This window comes from Tursiops truncatus, chromosome 1, assembly GCF_011762595.2.
Source record: "Tursiops truncatus isolate mTurTru1 chromosome 1, mTurTru1.mat.Y, whole genome shotgun sequence".
NCBI lineage: Eukaryota > Metazoa > Chordata > Mammalia > Artiodactyla > Delphinidae > Tursiops > Tursiops truncatus.
In genome coordinates, this window is record NC_047034.1 from 54,487,194 (window position 1) to 54,500,069 (window position 12,876).

Consider the following 12,876-nt stretch of genomic DNA (forward strand, 5'->3'; position numbering starts at 1 on the left):
CTCTGCCCCTCTGTTCACACCAAGCAGCATGGCCCCACTGCCTCCTGGCAAAGGATGGAACGTGCTCATCAGAACTTGCCTGGCAGGGTTGACATGCTGGGCTAGCCCTTGGAAATCTGAAGTCACTTGGGCACATGGAAGATGCAGGTTGCCCAGAACCGCTGCAGAGCCAGGTGCAAGAACCTCGAAGGTTGGGGTGGGATAAGGGTGGGGTCCATCCATCCATTCTGGGTTGGAGGTAGGAAGACCTCCCAGCGTGGGAGCCAATTTTCTAAGCATTTCAGGCCACTGTGACCACCTGGCAGAACTGAGGAGTGTTGTTTGTTGCCATGTCCCTACATCCACCTGGTATAATACCCGTTATGACTCCCAGTTTCGTACAGTTCCTAACAGCCTAGGAGCACATTCACAGGCACTGTTGCTTTGACACAAGGACCCTCCCTGCCAGGCAGGTACTCACTTCCAGTTGGTTGTTGACTTTGGAAAGTACCTGCATACAGTCAGACCTTCAGAACTGTACCAAAGGACTGAGAGGAAAGCCAAGCCCCTCCCAGCCCTGCCCCCGATGCCCTTCGGTAGAGGCAAGAATGCGATCCGTCATTTTCTTGTGTCTCTTCCCAGATTTCCCCCATTTTGGAGATGAAGAAGCTGAGGCCCAAAGCAACTGAATGACCTTCCCGAGGACGCATACTGAGTAAGTCACTGGTGAGAATCTGAACTGGCTTCTCTCACCACTATGAACTTCCCCTGCACTCCAGGCTATATTTTAGCCAAGAATTCAGCTCATGAAAATCTACAAGTGTGTAAACAAATAAAACCAGATAAATGTCAAAGCCAGAACTGGAGGCCTGGAGCTCCATAGGCTGTCCACTGAGAAGCAGAGCTGCCTACCCCTCTCAGGGCACTCCAAGCCCCTTCTCTGGCTGCTCCAAGCCAACTCCCATCTCCAGGACTCTCTCCTGCCTTCCACCGAGCAGGGGCAGGACCATACATCCTGACCGTTTTGCTCTATCAAAGTGTTCCCACCCAATGTCCTATTTCTTCAAGACTACAGAGCCTGCAGGTGGTCCAGGCCTGAGGCCACAGGTAGAGAGCTGGGAGACAAGATCAGAATTCCCTGGCCTTTCCCACCAACCCCCCACCTCCCAGTGGCCCCATGTGCTTTCCAGAGAGTCTTTCATAAAGCTTTGAGGCCTCCAGGCAAGAATGGAGCAGGGGTGGTAGATGGGGAGGAGTGATGGGGTGGGGCTGAGGGAAGAGCGTGTGTGTGTGTGTGTGTGCGCGCGCACGCGCGTACACTTTGGTATCTATGGGGAACACCCCTAGCCCACAGTCTCCAGCAGTTTCTTCCATCCATACTCCCAAATCACTCATGGGCAATACCTGCAGCCTCCTTTGGGAAGGTCATTTCAGGGGTGGAGAGGAAGATAAGATATTTGGGGGCAAAGGCAGGCAAGTTGAGGGCATCAGGGATGAGGTGAAGCCAGTGGCAGTTGCAGAATTTCTCTAGAACAGGGTCTTACAGGTAACAGTCTATTTGCACAGAAGCACCTAAAGCTGCATTTGATGAGACTGAGCAAATATCATCTGTATCAAAGAAATAGGGTACTGGGGCTTCCCTGGTGGCGCAGTGGTTGAGAGTCCACCTGCCGATGCAGGGGACGCGGGTTCGTGCCCCGGTCCGGGAAGATCCCACATGCCGCGGAGTGGCTGGGCCCGTGAGCCATGGCCACTGAGCCTGCGCGTCCAGAGCCTGTGCTCCGCGACGGGAGAGGCCACAGCAGTGAGAGGCCCGCGTACCGCAAAAAAAGAAATAGGGTACTGAGGCAAAAAAGGGGTGCTACTTGCCTGAGTGGGGGCTCGATAAATATTTTAGCACACTCATATATGTCCTCTGCATTCACCAACAGTTATTTATCAAAACTGTAAAAAAAAAAATCTACATGCAACGTTAGGGATACAGATGTAAACGCATACACACAGAAAGTGGAGGTTCATTCTCCAGCAACATCAGCTCTGTGCTACCCGCCCTCTGGATGGAGCCTGTGACCCGAAGTCTGATGAACCTGAAATATTCCACACTGTGCATTCCGCAGGGGTGAGTTATGATTGGAATGAGAATATTTTTGCTCACTCCATGATTTGGCCTTTATATTTTAAGCCTTAATATTGCAGTAAGGTAGCTTTCGGCGTTTAATTGCCCTGAGCTTTTGTTAACATTAAATGAAGGGAGGAAATGGAAAGGAAAATAAAACCGTATCTGTATTGCTTTTGAGTTGCATAATTGTATATTTTTGCCACCCCATTAGTTTTCAACTATTCCAGCCCATAAACCTCTCCCCTGCCACCACTGAGGAAAATAAGTCAGTCATTCGGTTATCACTGCAAAGTTTGCCAAATTCTCAGTTCTCTTCTCTAATATTAAAGAGAATGATACACCTTTAAATTGAATCTATTTTTTAATTACCACCTGTGGGAGGCCCTGAATCACACAAGTGCTTTGTCATCTTCTTGCTTTTTAAAAAAACACACCTTCCTTCTAAGCAGATATGACATTGGAAGACTTAAACATCAATTATTGGAGTCAGCCACGAACTGTCCCCTTTATTTGGGGACCAGAGAAGGCACCATCCCTCCCCAACTGCTTCTAACTCGAAGATGACCTCAGAGCCTCAACTCACACTTTCCAAAAGTAAAACTTGCCTCAGTGCTTTACCACACCTATGAAAATCGGCTCCAAAATCTTTTACCAAATAGTTTCGAAGAGTGAAAATAAGAACAGTATAACCCAGGTATGTCGCTGTAACCATGACTACAGGTTTTATTAGCACTAATACCAGGATGTGGTCAGACTGGATATATACAGACGGCAAACACAAGCCTGAGTGGTGTCAGAGTGTGTGCCTGCAAACTTTCCAAATTGAAAACGTAGCCCTTAATGACTATGATTCATAAAGGACCTGGGGCGGGTGGAGGTGGGGATGGTGGCAGTGGGTCAGAGGAGAAAGTTTAGGGCAGAGGGCTGCATCGGTAAGAGAAGTCAGGGTTCTAATTTTAGCTGTAATTCAGCTTTAACACGATCCTCTAATATGCCACTGCTTGCATTTAGATTGCAATTTTCCCTTCTCGATGTTTTCTCACAGGTCTTGTCTGTTCTTCACAACAATCTTGAGAGATAACTGAGATGGCTAATAGCCTCACTTCTCAAATGAGAAAAGGGCTCAGGAAGCTTAACTGATTTGCCCAAGGTCAGAGGCTTGGAGGACAACTGAACTGGGACTAGAACTGGGTCCTCTTAATATTCTTTCCACTGCACCCCTCTGCCAGCCTTTTGTATTCTGCTTGGGACATTATGCTATGCATTAATTCCTCTTGCAAACATCCCTCATCCTTATTATTTATCTAATTAGCCAGAGACCAGGATCAATCCATTAAACTGGAGGTGACAACTGGAAAGTAAGGCTTGCCTTTTGTCTTTTGTCCTCATCTCTTTTTCAAGCCCCCTGCGTGGTTCTCCCCTTCATGGATGACAGCACAAAGAATAGGTAATGTCGTCCCTATTCTGGAGGGAGGGTGTGGTCCAGGGGCTACAGGTCTATGCCTCCAGGGACCAGGTAGGTGTCAGGACTGGGTGAAGCCGGCAGGGTGGGGACTGCGGTACAGGTTGGGGGAACATCGGTCTTTCTAAAGCTCCAGCAGATTATAGCTATGTGGGAGGTTAGTGTGACCAAATTTTAGGACTCGCTAAAGATTGAGAATTTTATATGAAATCAGAGGAGGAAAAAAAAAAAGGGAAAAGAGAAGTGCCTATGGGTTGGATATAGCTCCTGAGCTGCCAGTGAGTACTCTAAGGAGTTTTATGCCTTTGGGTCCCCAGCACCCACTGTCATACGTGACATATCGCCCTTCTCTTCTTGCATTTTTGGTCCTATTAAAATGTGAGCTCCTTGAGGTCACAGAAGGTGTTTTAGTCCATCGAGAGTATATCCATAGGGTGTGGCACACGTGGCAGGCTATCAAATGCTTGACAGATGAATGATTGGTGAATACCCCTCCGTCCTAGAAGAGAGAAGTCCTCAGCGTCTGTCCAGAGCATGGCAGGTCTAGAGCATAGCAGTTACAGCAGAGGGTCTTTTGCACTTTAGTAGCTCTATGGCCTTGGGCAAATTACTTAGCCTCTGATAGGCTTGGTTTCCTCATCTGTATAATGGGGATTAAAAGACCCGCCTCCTGAATTGCTGAAGGAGGCAATGTCTGTAGAGCCTTGATTACACATGCAGGGTTGCGCACTTAGTAAGAACACAACAAATGGTGGCTTTTGGATTCAACAGATCATTCCCTGTTCCTGTGAAAGGTGATAAGATATATGCCAAGCCTCTGTTTTTGAGCCTTTGGCCTCCTGAGGTATCTATGTCAAAAGAGGCCAGTCAAAGGAAAACAAGTGAGCATTCTAGCTGAAATGAAGAGAAGAAAGTTGATAGTGATGGACAGAACAAGGCATCCCTAAGAAACTAGATCCTGGAGGTCAGGAGGGCTGAAAGAGGGGCAGCAGCTGAGAATGAATGGAAATAAAATTAGCAAGAAAGCAGGGGGAAGGCAAATGAGTCTGCCCTGATTCCTAGGATTGGCTGACTCACTCCCACCGGTTCACAGAAAAGTTGATCAGACTCTGCTTATGAATTCTGTAATGAATGGATGCTTTTGTCTTTCACACAATATGAGTAGTATAATAACAAATAGGGTGTTATATGGTTTTCAAGGCAATTTTAAGGCCCCCACTGTGTAAAGTGTACTTAGCCTACACACTTTACACACATTGTCTTTACACGCGTCATTCACTCACTCACGCACTCATTCATTCATCCATTCAACAAATACATATTGCCAGCCCACTTTCTGCCAGACACTGTTCTGGGGAGAAAGAATAAAATGATGTAGCACAGTGGAAAATACACCTCGCCCTCAGAGAAGGGTGCTCATATCTCTGTTTACAGAAGAGAAAACTAAACTCAAGGTGCTTCAGTGGATGTTGCCCAGACTCCACGCCAGTGTTAGCGAAGGAGGCAAAATTCTTTTTTTTTTTTTTTGAGGGATAACTTTGCTTTATTTTGTTTTCATCTTACTATATCATTTTTTTTAACATCTTTAATGGAGTATAATTGCTTTACAATGGTGTGTTAGTTTCTGCTTTATAACAAAGTGAATCAGCTATATGTGTACATATATCCCCAAGGAGGCAAAACTCTTGGTGCATGTTTTCTGGTTTAGGAGAAAAATCAGGAAGTTATCATGATGATCTAGGGACATAAACATGAGGAAGTCTGTAACTTGCTAACAGGCTGGGGGTATTGCATTAGATCACATTTAGCACAGCTGGAATTTTCAGAGTATCGGAGAGACACGATTTTTAGTGTTTAATCCTAAGAGTGACTGAAAGCGACTAATTATTGTCAGAGTCTATGACATGGACCCTTTGGAGACAATGTAATTAGGGAAGAGAATGGAGAAGAGAGAGGGAAGAGGGCGGGAGAAAGAGTAAAGGAGAATAAAGTGTCTAGACATGTTAGGCCATCCATAACAGAAAGTCAAAGAAAGCCTGGATGAAAACCCTTTTAAACTCCTTTAATTGTTCTTAAATTATTCTCTAATTATTTTCCCCACATTCATCTTTGAGTAGAGAGAAGGTGTCGTTTTCCTCCTCTGTATTTCCTAGCATAGCTTAATTAATACTTGATTGATTGAAAGATTGACTCATTCGAACCTGGAGTGAAATGGAGCTTTTTAATTTTCTTTCTGCTGAACCTGAAATAGAGCATATAGTAATTAGGAAAGGATCCCTTGTTATCAGAAAGTCCCAGCCACAATGAGCTCTCTGTAACTGAGCAAAAGGAAGGTAGATGATTATTTAGGAGTTGATAAAGCACACTCCCCACTCTCTTCTGCTTTCAGTGATATGGGAGTTTCTTGATCATTATTTCCTCCTTAAATGAGTTACTTGGCTGGAAGATCCGTCTAGATGGTGGGCTAAATGGTGGATAATTGTCATCAAAGTCTGGCCACAGATGTGACTGATGGCCTCTTTTCTATGCCTTTCATTGCCCCTGCTCTCTCTCCAATGACCTCAGTTGACTAATTTACATTTTTTTTCAAGATCTCTTTTCTTTTAGGACCCTTGGGTTAACCAGCATGACTTCATTCATTCATTCAGGGACATTCCCGACTCTGAGTATCTACACAGAATAAGACAGGCAAGGGCCCAGTTCTCACTGAACTTATTTTCCAGAGCAGGAAGAGAGTCCATAAATGCATACACTACAGTGACAAGAGCATCACGTGTGACTCCGAAACTTTAGAGTGGGAAGAACTACCAAGGCCATAAGACAGGATGGTGTGCTAGAGGTTGATGGGGGCTAGGCTTCTTAGATGACTTGGTCAAGAAAGGCTTCGTGTTGAGGTAACATCTGTGGTTACAAGTGAGTGGAAATGCCTTTGTGTGGAACTCTGCACATTAGGAAGCAGTCGGCCACACCAAGATCTGAGAGAAAATGTACCAGAAGGACAAACAAGGTCCTGAGGGGTGGACAGCTCTGAAGTAGGTGTGTCCAGGGCACAGCGAGTGAGAAGGGGTTACAGGATGAGATTAGAGATGGAGGCAGAGCCAGCTGATGGAAGCACTTGTCGGGTATTTTTATTCAATACTTTCCAGGCATTGGGAAGCTGTGGGGGGGGGGGGGGGAAGGGGGGCTCATGTGGGGAGAAGACGCTATAAAGAGGGAAGAGTAGAATCAGAGAGCCTGGTTAGGAAGCTGTGCAGTAATCCAGGTGAGGGGTGATGGTGACCTAGCCATGAAATGGACAGAAGTGGATAGATGCAGGATATATTCTGGAGATAGACAGGATGAGACCAGCTGAGGGGTGGGAGTAGTGTGAAACAAGAGGGGTACATGAGTCTCCTGGGGCTACCGTGACAAAGTACCGCAGGCTGGGTGGCTTAAACAACAGGAATGTATTGCCTCACAGCTCTGGAGGCTAGAAATCTGAAACCAAGGTGTTGGCAGGGTTGGTTCCTTCTGAACCAACAGCTTTCCTTCTGAAAGCTGTGAAGGAAGGATCTGTTCCAGGCCGCTCTCCTTGGCTTGTCAACGGCCATCTTCTCTAAATGCCCCTTCATTGCCTTCCCTCTGTGCAAGTCTACCTCTATGTCCAGAGTTCCCCTTTTCATAAAGAAACCAGCCATATGGGATTATGGACCCACTTTACTCCAGTATGACCTCATCTTACCTAATTACATCTGCAAAAATGCTGTGTCCAACTAAGGTCATATTTTGAGATAGGGGTTAGGATTTTATCATATAAATATATCATATATATATATATGATTCTTTGTGCTTTCTGTATTCTTTTAATTTTTCAAAGAAAACAAATAATTACAATGTAGTCAACAAGGGCTGTGATGGTAGGTTATTGGCTCCATGAGAGCTCAGAAGAGAAAGAAATGGATTCAGGGAGGTCTGCAGGCAGAGGACTGACAGTCATAGAAGACCTCCCAGAGGAGGCTGGAAGGACAAGGAGTTTCCCTGTGAACGGACCAAGGGAAGAGGTGAGAAGACATTCCAGGCAGGTGGAACAGCACGTGCCAAAGAATGGCAGTGTGAGACAGCAGGATGCTCGGGAGAATTTGAAGAAATGTGGCAACAAGGGTGGTGGTGGGAGACGAGGCTAGGGTGAGAGCAGAGACCAACAGCTCACAAGCGATTTGTCCCCCTTGCTAAGGAGTTGCGATGATCATGCAAGTGACGAAGAGCCAAAGACAGGCTGGGCAGGGGGAGCATGACCCCATTTGGATTTTAGAAGATGAACTGAAGGAAGGAAAACTAGAGAGCAGTCTGAGGGCTTGGACAAATGCGATAACAACGAGGGTGGAGAGGAGGGTGCCTGTGCTCCTCGGGGTCCTTTCTCTGCTTCTCCACCCTCTGCCCTCTATACTCATACCACCAGAGCTGCCTGGCCTGAACCCTGCTTCACCTCCAGCGCTCTCGGGCTCCAGCTCTCTCCTAGATTATGCCAAGCTCTTTCCCATTCCGCGCCTTCACCCTGCTGTTCCTGCCACCTGCGCACAACTGGACCCTTGTCATCCCTCCAACCTCAGGTCAAAGTCACCTCCTCAGAGGCCATGCGGACTGTTTGCTTTATAGCACCAACAGCATATCTTGGCCTCTTTGTTTGTGCACCTGTTTACTATCTGCCTTCTCCCTGCGGGAAGTAAGTAGCTTTACCATATCTGCATCATTCGTGACTATATATGCAGTGCCTGGGAAGGAATTGACACATACTAGGAGCTCATTAAATGCATTGGCAGAAGGAAAGAAGGGAGAGAGGGAAGGAACAAAAAGACAGTTTGGTGTGGGGGAAGGATGGAGGCTCATGTCCCACTCTGCCCAGTGATATGAGATCCACGGGGGGTGGAAAGGCTGTATCCACACCCTCATACTGCTGCTTCTGAGTGATGCCTGTACATGTTTTAATTCTGAAAGGGTTGCTTTGAAAAAGAATGATGAGTGCAGTAAGAGTCTCCTTACTACAGGAAAACTATAGAGAAAGGAGAAAATAAATGCCTTTTAAAGGAGACCTAAAGAATCAGTCACGACTCCAGAACCATCCCAGATTCTGAAAAGGCAAACAAAATCATCATTAGCTAAGAAGTCGAGGGTGTTTCTTTGGCCAGCCTATTCCTTTGGGGTCAAATAATAAGGGCACACATCTATGGCCAGGCGTGGCTCCAAGAGGCTCTACGTCTACTGACTCATTTAGTCTTCACAACAGCCTACTATTATCAGCTCCATTTTACGAATGAGGAAAGTGAGCCCCTGGGTTAAGTAACCTGCCCAACGTGATAGACTTAGTGAGTAGCCGCATCAGGATTCGAACCCAGGATATTTGGTCCCGGAACCGGCACTCTGAAGCACTTAGCTAGACCCCTCTTGGGTCAAAGCTGCACCACAGAAGAGTTGTTAAATGTATCACATATTTGTTGTAATCATTGCCAACGTTAGCTTTTTGTCACTTGTATGAGGTAGGATGGGCTAACTGCTATAGCGAATAATCCTTAAATCTCAGTGGCTTCCCCCAACAAAGGTTTCTTTCTCATTCATGCCACTGTTCACTGTGGTCAGCGAGGTGCTCTGCTAGCAATCATTCAGGAACATCTTCCATCTCTGCTGTCCCAGGGGCCCTGGAGTCCTCCCCTGGGCCCTTTGCATCTGGCCAGCCAGTGAGCAAGCAGAGAGAGAATGTGGAGACCCTTGGGGGAGATTTCAGGAGCCAGGCCCATGTTCCTTTGGCCAGAACTCAGTCACACAGCTCCAGAGGTGTCAGGGGGCTGAGAGGCATAGACTAGCCTGAGCCCAGGATGAGGACGTGGTGGGCATCTTGCCTAGTGCTGCCTCAGTAGTTACCTGTGCGGACTTCTGTAGGGGAAACCTGGCAGGAGGGGTGCTGGGAGTCAGAAGACATTGGTTCTGGCCCTGAATCCACCAGTTGTCAACTGTGTGACCTCCAGCAAGTCACAGCTTCTTTTGGTCCCAGATTCCTTATCAATAAAGTGAGGGAACCCAACCAGAGGACCCATCTCTGGATTCTTCCAATTCAGAATGTCTACATGACAAAGCATCATCTTATTATTTTTAATAACCATGGTACCTTAATCGTTTCTGTACTTGATGACCTATTTGTGCTTTTGTTCAAAATTGCAACCATAATTACAACATTGATTCTGAGGGAAAATACTATCTATTTTCTTCTAATCCTCAATATCTAGTTCCACACCATGTATGCATACTCTGGGGGGAAAGAAAGAGGATCCAATTTTGTATTTGGACTAGTTACTTGAAGCAATTAATTAAATTGGGGGAAATACAGGCATCCATTTCATCATGCCTTTTTAAGTTAGGTTTTAAGTTATAAGCGTAATATTCCACTAGCAGATTATTTTCTGTAATCTGACAATTTTTGTACAAAACAGTACTTACATCTATTAGAGGGCATCTGAGCGTGCCAGGTTAGCAAGGTGAGAAACATCAAGAAAATATATATCCAGAGCAGCAGAGTTACTAACTGCTGACTGAGGTTCCACCCGCGCCCTAGCTGCCAGAGAGCCTTGGTTTCTGAAGTGTGTGATATTGTAACCACAGGGATTTTGCAAGGACTGCAGGGTAGTTTTGGGAGCTGGGACAAGGTCTGGGCAGGCAGAGTGGAGAGGCCTGGGGCTGAAAAAGAGGTTTTAAACCCTCAGGAGATGATGGCGAGAGTCAGGTAGAGCCTGTTGGATGGGATTCCTATTTTAGGAATATACCAGAGTTGGAGACCAGAGAGGAGACTAGGGCTAGAAGAAGAAGAGCAGAGCACAGCCCAGAGACAGTCCTCATGTCCCTCCACCTGACAGTTCTCTCACCGCATCCGCTGGAGAACACCCAAGTCAGGCACTTATCCCACCCAACGCCACCACCCTCACCCTGGTCCCAGTGCCATTTTCCCTGAACAACTGCAGTCGTCTCCTCCCCCTCCTGCCCTTGCCAATCTGTTCTCTCTCACCCCAGTGACAGTGTTCTTTATGAAACACAGATCTATTCTGTCCCCTCCTTGCTTGAAATCCCATGGCCCTTACAGTACACACCAGCCATTGACATGGCTTAGCAGGCCCTGAAGGTGTAGGGCCACCTGCCTCGAGGGCTTCACGTCACCCCACTGTCACCCCTACTCACTGCTGCTGCGTCCAGCCACACTGTCCTTTCAGGTCCTTTGCAGGAGAAGCAACAGGTCCAATTGTTCATCTGAAAAAAATACAATGAACACATTATTTCCTGTGTTCCCAGACTTTGGGGTGGGGGGACAATTTATCATGTATTAACAATTGAACTCACTGCTTTAAATTTAGAGGCGCTTCATCTGAGAAGGTATTGGAGAGTTGAAAGAAAACACATCACACATATTACTTGAAAGTGCTTTAGATAAGTTTAGTCTATGTCCTCAAGAGTTTTCAGACGCCCTGACCACATGTGTGCTGCTTTTGTCATTCATATCTTAGTGAAGCCATCCCCACCCAGAGCCTGCCCTGGCTTCCCTGATGGGTATCACTCACTTTCACAGCATCCCGGGCTTCTCCTTCATAGCAACTATATACTTACACACCGGTCTGCGGGGTTCTTTGATGAGTGTTTGCTTCCCACACCAGACTTTGCGCAAAAAAGGGACAAGGATTGAGCCTGCCTGCTCCTGGATACCCAGGACCCAACACAGTTCCCAGCGTGTACTAGGTGCCGCATAAGTAGTCCCTGAAGGAATGACTGAGCAGACTCTGTCCTGATTGTCATTTCCTTTTCACCTCTTAATCCCCTCCAGGCCAGCTTGCTTGCTCCTTCCCCTGCGCCGCTCCCATGCCCTTTACACAGAGTTTGACCACAGGACGCTTGATCACACTGTGCTTCTGCTATTTTTTTTTTTTTTTTTTTTTTTTGCGGTACGCGGGCCTCTCACTGTTGTGGCCTCTCCCGTTGCGGAGCACAGGCTCCGGGCACGCAGGCTCAGCGGCCATGGCTCACGGGCCCAGCCGCTCTGCGGCACGTGGGATCTTCCTGGACCGGGGCACAAACCCGCGTCGCCTGCATCGGCAGGCGGACTCTCAACCACTGCACCACCAGGGAAGCCCTGCTTCTGCTATTTTTGTCTCTGCTCCTTACTAGACAGGGAGGAGCTCAGGATCTGAATGCACAGGCCCAGACACATAGTGGGTGTTCCATGAATGTTTATGGCATTGAACTGTGACCTCCACGAGAGTAGCTCTGGCCCAGATGCCCTGACTACACAAAAGCAAGAAGTAACACCCAAGGAGGCTCCCTGCAGCAGGCCCTGGTGCTGCTGTGTATAAAAATAAACCTCTTTCCCACCTCTCCTCGCCCATGATCCATCCATCCTCTCACTCAGCACATGGCTTCTGAGCTTACAGAAAAGGGTCATCAGCTCAACCTGCTCATTCAGCAGTTTTTGAACCTGATAATTGTCCAGAAACACTTGGGTTGTTTGTTATAAACATAAATTCCTGGGCATACCCCAGACCTACTGAATCAGGGTCTCCAGGAGTGTAAGTCGGGAACCTGCATCCTTTAATCCCTTGGTGACACACTTGGTGACTCCCTTCCCTGGCCAGAAGGCCATCCTGCCATCACCTGAGATCTTTGGGTGAGGAGATAAAGCAAGCACAGTGATGACCACAACACAAGAAGGGAAGGTCTTTGCCCCCAAGTTACAATTATGAGGTGGCCCCCCACACATACCCAGGAGTCTGCAGCTGCAGCAGAGGAATCTTCTAAGGCTCTGAGAGAAACCTGACCCTCCTGCTTCACCCCACCCCCTACCAGAAGGCCAAAGGTTTAAAGCATTTGGAAATCACTCTGGAGAAGGTTTCAGGGATTTCAATTGGGCACCATCATGATCCTTATCATTAACATTTCTAGAAAGCATTTGCTATCCAACAGACACGTTCTTCAGCTTTACATGCATTATTTCACCTAACAGACAGAAATGACAAGAGGCCGGTGCAAAGTAGAATGCCCTTCCCCCTTCCTGGGGAGCTCCAGAAGCAACAGCAGTCTGAGGGCCAGCCCTAGACACAACTCTGGAGCAGCTCTTGGCTCTCAGGGATGGATCAGACATCCCTGTGGCAGGAGCCATCCCAGTACACTTCCAGGGGTTCCAAAGCCTGGAGGGAAGCTGGGGCCTGCAGAGGGCGAGGTGCTCTCCCCAGGTCTCACTTTATGAGCTCAGCAGTCCTCCAGACACCATCAGATGTTCCCCAAGCGACCCTTTTCCATTCCTGTTGCT

General features: G+C 47.4%; 1 protein-coding gene and 1 long non-coding RNA gene across 4 annotated transcripts in view; one reads left to right on the forward strand and one right to left on the reverse strand.

Annotated features, from left to right (window-relative positions):
- Positions 1-12,876, reverse strand: part of LOC109552916 (uncharacterized) — a 371,016-nt gene that overhangs the window by 344,734 nt on the left and 13,406 nt on the right. Inside the window, exon 2 of the long non-coding RNA XR_012331494.1 lies at positions 10,761-10,829. This is a non-coding gene — a long non-coding RNA (uncharacterized lncRNA). The remainder of the gene's footprint in view (positions 1-10,760; positions 10,830-12,876) is intronic.
- KIAA0040 (KIAA0040 ortholog) overlaps positions 1-12,876 on the forward strand; it is a 35,398-nt gene that overhangs the window by 14,486 nt on the left and 8,036 nt on the right. The window contains exon 2 of one of the 3 annotated variants that reach the window (XM_019918679.3): positions 622-705. The exons of 1 other annotated variant lie outside the window; for it this stretch is intronic. The gene's annotated coding sequence lies outside the window, so the exon portion shown is untranslated. The remainder of the gene's footprint in view (positions 1-621; positions 706-12,876) is intronic. One more of the 3 variants, XM_019918678.3, reaches the window with a different exon arrangement.